The sequence below is a fragment of the Mus caroli genome, chromosome 7 (assembly GCF_900094665.2).
Source record: "Mus caroli chromosome 7, CAROLI_EIJ_v1.1, whole genome shotgun sequence".
Classification (NCBI taxonomy): domain Eukaryota; kingdom Metazoa; phylum Chordata; class Mammalia; order Rodentia; family Muridae; genus Mus; species Mus caroli.
The window spans coordinates 131492602-131498635 of NC_034576.1; positions in this window are offsets into that span (position 1 = coordinate 131492602).

Here is a 6034-nt window from a genome sequence, read left to right on the forward strand (position 1 = left end):
CAAGATTTTGCTGAAAGGACCCAGATATAGCTGTCTCTTGTGAGACAATGCCGGGGCCTAGCAAACACAGAAGTGGATGCACACAGTCAGCTATTGGATGGATCACAGGGCCCCCAATGGCGGAGCTAGAGAAAGTACCCAAGTAGCTAAAGGGATCTGCAACCCTATAGGAGGAACAACATTATGAACTAACTAGTACCCCAGAGCTCTTGACTCTAGCTGCATATGTATCAAAAATGGCCTAGTTGGCCATCACTGGAAAGAGAGGCCCATTAGACTTGCAAACTTTATATGGCCCAGTACAGGGGAACGCCAGGGCCAAAAAGTGGGAATGGGTGGGTAGGGGAGTCGGTGGAGGTGTATTGGGGACTTTTCGGATAGCATTGGAAATGTAAATGAGGAAAATACCTAATTAAAAAAAAGTTTAAAAATATTTTAAAAATGAAAAAAAAAATGATCTTAGGGCCTAGAGTTCAGCACTGCACTGCCATGTTTGTAAGTGATGCTTAAAGATGCTTAGTTATTGCTCTTGGGGAACAGGCAGGGACTAGACCTGTGTATACCCATGTAACCAAGAAATAGCAAAAGGAAAGCCATGCTTGTCAGGACCATGGACAGCTACCAATGTGGCAGGGCTCTGGATGAATAGTAGAGCATCAGCCCTGCAGACTGCACATCCTGCCTACCCTCTCCTCGGTCTCTCAATAGATGCTTTACACACATACCCAGTGTTCAAATAAGTTACAAAAACACTATAATAACGTTGAAAGGCTTTTTTATTGCTGGTCTCTTTAACAGCCCCTAATATGCTCATTTTTTCTCTCTGGGATGCCAATGTCGTGCACATCTTACTTTATATATTTATATCTTTTGTTCTCTTTTTCCTTTTAAGATAAATTGTAATCAGGCAAATCTCAGCATGTAGGATAGGGACAGCTCCTTAGGAGCCCTCGGTGATGTCTTTTTGATGACACAGATCTTGGTGGAGTCATTGAGAAGGATCTGGACTGAAAGCCATGTCCTTGTAGCCCCCATCCCTCCAAGCACTCTGAAACAGCTAAAGGGACCTGTTTGAAGTGCACATCTCCTCTCTGTACCAGGTAGAGATTTGGACATGAGGACATGTGATGTCCCAGTGTACTTGGCTCTCATTGAGGAAACAATATCAACCGCTCACACTCTTTGCCTCCACACCAATGCCCACCTCCCTTCATATATTTCATGTTCTGTGAGCACTTAGAGGTTTTTTATAGCATAAAATAATGAAGACCCTGAGAGCTCTCAGCTCTAAAAACTAGAATTGGCTTGAAACTTTTGTCACCCGGCAGCAAAATTCCCATGTTGTGTGATGGCTGACCACTGACACTCGGCCACAGGCATGCACAGAAGTGGCCTTTGATGCTGTTCTCACAGTAAGTGACTGAGAACAGCATAGACCCCTCACTGCTTGATTGCCAGCTATGTCACTTGTCCCTGGTCAGTTCCTGGGTGTGGGACAAATGCCTTCAGCCAGAAACTGCCTCTGTGAGAGTGCCCTGCTTAATCCAATCAATGATCATGAATCAAGTTTTTCTTGAAGAGACTCCTCTCCCTCTCCCTCTCCCTCTCCCTCTCCCTCTCCCTCTCCCTCTCCCTCTCCCCCTCCCCCTCTCCCTCTCCCTCTCCCTCTCCCTCTCCCTCTCCCTCTCCCCCTCTACCTCCCCCTCTCCCCCTCTCTCTTTTCCTTCCTCCCTCCCTCTTTCCCCTTTGTGATGAGAGACAAAATTCCTTGGCTTTCTCTACAAAAGCTACTGACAGGAATTCTCATAGGACACTGAAAGGGGAGCAGAACCTTGAATAAAGGACTTTCTGGGGTCAGAAGAGCAGAGTCCATTTACTGAGATGGATAATTAGCTGTGACAATTGAGGTGGAGCAAGTTCAGTCCCAAAAGAGAAAACCCTAAACATTCCTAAAATGGGGACTGACATCTTGGTCCCCAACCATATTAGATGTGATTTCTTCTTTGTAATAGGAACTATGAACTCCTCAGAAGAAGAGCTGATTTTGATTCACACCTATTTGTCACCACATATAGGTCAACAAAAATATAAAGCCCCTATGGTAGTTAATATTGTCAGGATACAGAAAAAACATAGTCAGGATCTAGAATCATCTAGGAGCTATGACTCTGGCTTGTCTGTAAGTGAGCTTCTAGGTGAGACTAACTGAAGTGCAAAGAACAGCTCTGAAAGTGGCATCATTCCATGGCCTGAGGTCCCAGAATGAATTAAAAAGAAAGGCAAGAGGGGTACCCAGCATGCATCTCCTCCTATGCTTTGACTGTGGATGCCATGTGACCAGGCGTCTCATGGTCTACTCCAGTGACTCTCCACCATCATGGGCCTTGACCTGTGAGACAAAGTAACCCTTTGTCCTTTCAGCTGCCTTTGTCAGGTAATTTATTGTAGCAACGGGAAAAGTAAACCAGACAGCACTTCTGAACAGACCATCAGTCAATAACTGCCATTCTTCGTGGGCACACATCAAGGCAGGGCTGACAATGTGTGAATGAAGCACACCATCACCCCTGTTCTCACCATAATCTCAATTCTCACCATGGTCTTGATTCTCATTACCATCTGTGCAGCAGGTGTCAGTATCAAAGTCTTTATTTTATAGATTAGTACAAAGCAGCTCTGTAGATGGCAGAGCCAAAAGAACCCTAGTACCTCAGCTCAGAGTGAATGTTCTGGACCATGAACTCTGGGGAGCAGGTGGGAAGGAAATATAAGTCAGAACTGGTGAGCAGGTCTTTTCCTTGCCCTAGCTTAGAGTTGAAGGAGCAGCCCACAGTATCTAGGTAGAGAATGCCTGTCATGGGCTGTTTGAATGCCCATCCCTTTGGGAGATAAATTGCCTTCTCATCTTGAATCTTCAGTATCTCTGTATTCTGGAAACATTGTATTTTATTTTTAATCTTTATTTTTGCCATTCACAGGGATTGGGATTTTTGTACTCAATTACCAGAGTTTATGAGACTCATCATGACAGTCTCATAAACCCTTCCCCTTGCTTTGCCCTGAAGAGCAAAGTTCCTTCTATGTACAGTTCAGGGTAAGATATTTTGAAAGGGACAGCTACCATCAGTGCGCTTGTCTGAAACGCAGGCATATGCCTTCACTCAGCTCTGATGTTGTACATCTTAAAGTTCATCTTTCCATCAAAAAACATCAAAAAGAAGTTTGACAAACAGACTTCTGCCTTCGGGTGTCTTGTCAAATGGCTAAGATCTCATGAACCACACAAATGTAAACTCAACAGAAAACACGATATTAATGATAGTTTCCTTGCTCTCACTGTGACTGGCTTCCTGTGAGGACACTTCAATTTAGCAAAAGGTCCATTCTCTTTGCCAGTGGGTTTCAATTGCCCTTGAGATACAGCTCCTCAATATTGTTCAGTTATTATCTTCTCGAATACTTTTGGGTTCCCTTCAGCTTTGTTTTATTTGAGTAGACAGGCTTAACACAAAATGAATAAAAAGATTGACTTTGCCTTTAGTGAGGCATCCAGTTTAGTTTACTAGAATTAATTAAGTCTCGTTCAATCTCTACATTCTTTTTTTTTTTCAGGTTTTTAAATTTTTAATTAAAACATAATTATGTCACCCCTTTTCTTTTCCTCCCTCCCACCTCCCCCATGTCTGCTCACTCCTTCTCAACTTGATGGCAAGTTCGATCTAACCTGAAAACCTTCTTATGATCTAGCTTTCACAGTACCCAAGGCGTAATGAAGTCCCCTTTCCACTGGAACAACTAGTTAAGATGTTCACTAAGACCCAAAAGATCATAAAGTGAGAGCCTGGAGCTATTCTCACACAGGTAACATCAATCCATTATGTGGCCTTGCCTTCTCTCTTTGAAGGATGTGGCAGCAAAACCCAGCTCTAACAGCCAAAGTTTTCCATTAGCGTGACCTGCTGAGGGTCAGGGCTCTCTTTTCGTTCTTTACTATGTGGCATTTTGTTTTGGAGAAATGGAGAAGAATGGTTTTGATACTAATGTATCTCAGCACCTTGATTTCGGAGTTTGCATTTTGCCCTGTCCCTGCTTCAAAATGAATTTTGTTTAAGAAGATGCCACCAATGTGAGTTCAGCTCATCCGTCTTCTGGATGGGGACATTTCTAACAGAGTGGTTACATATTTGCCTGCCAGCTCTCGACAGCTTTCCATCAACATCAGGAGCCTCTTCCACTTTGCTTGCAAAATGGGAGCTACAAAATTGGTTATCTTCGTTCTGAGAACAGAAAATGTGTTTAAATTACGTAAAAGATCTTTTAGGCCCAGGCAGCCACCCTGACAGCCACCACAGTAAACCACCAACGGAGTTAGTTGAGCTCATTCACCATCACAGAGGGAAGCTGTTTCTACCTCCACTTCCTATTACTATCTGCCTCACGACAATGAGTCTACTGAATCTTAAAATACCGTCATTCCAATCATGTGCTGTCCCCAGGACAAAATTAGCCAAAGGAAAACAGTCATCAAGTGCAAATCCTGTTTTGTAACAGAGCAAGGGATGTTCTGTTTTTTAAAGATTTTTTAAAATGATAACCAAAAACATGAATACTATAAAATAAAATTGCTTTGGAGGAGGCTGTAAACTTCCCATCTCATAGTTATCACTCTTGGCAAATTGTCCCATAACAGTAGCAGAATTAGATATTACCAGAGAAACTCCGGAAGTAGCTGGCAGTCAATAGTCTCTAGCCTCAGTAAGTTGGGACTATAATAAAATGTAATTTTACTTCTTGGCAATTAGTTTTTAAAGATATTGATTGCAAATTTAATAGTTCTCTGTATCAGGCAGTGGCAATTCTCAAATATTTAGGCGATCACTGCCTTCAGATGGTATATTAGTAATCAAGAATTTACTAGTCAGATTTTAAAAATAAAATTCTAAAGAAACCAATCATACACATATTCTACCCACTCTCCAGTCCTAGAGCAGTGTAAGTCAGAATTGGGTGAGATCATGTAATTTTTAAATTGGAAGAAGTTGCACATTTTATTAATTAACAGTCATTTGAACAGCTACTGGTTCTTACAAACTGTGGGGTCTGCTCAAGAAATGTAAATAAATGAATCCTGTCCTAGTATTCAAAGATAGGAACCAGGATAAAGAATAAGGTGGCTATTCATTTGCCCTTAATTAGACCCAAGTAATTAGTCTGTGGCACGGGAAAACTATTTAACCTAGAGTCAGGCATGCACTTAATGGCTAACAAAAGTGATGGTTAGTTTTAAATGTCAACTTGCCACAATTTAGAATCACACAGAAGATAGTTTCAATTGACTAATTGTGTTTACCAAGTTGGTGCATATGTCTGTGGTGCATATGTCAGGTCTCTGGGAAATTGCCCCGATTGTTAATTGATGCAGAAAGACCAGCCCATGATGGGTGGCACCATTCCCTATGCAGGGAACCATGAACTATACAGGACAGAAGAAAGCTAGATGAGACCAAGTAGGCAACATAGGTGCGTTTGACTTTTTCTGGTCTTGAGTGTGGATATGATGCCTTAAGTCCCTGCCTTGATTTCCTCACAGTAATAGACTACAAGATGAAACTGTAAGCCAAATAAACCCTTTTGTCACTAAGTCACTTTTGATCATAACAGAAATATAGATACAACAGTATAGTTTATCATTATGAGCTAAATACATTGTATATTTCACTAGGTTCATTAGTTTTCTTGGTCTGCTTTTATTTCTATATCATGGGGAAGAGGGTCATACATCAGTCAGGATGATGCTCAGGATGTTACTGTAACAGATTATGCAAGTGACTTAAGTCAAATCTCATTTCTTCCTTATACCTGTCAACCCATGACTTACTTATGTGGTACAAACTCACCCAACTGTCACATGTTAAAACAGTGTACACTCCCTGGTGCTGAGACAGTTCTTTTGAACTGGCTCCATCTCGTTTGTGCTTTCTCTGGGAATGCAAGGCAACCACCACTCACTGCCACATACATACATACATACATA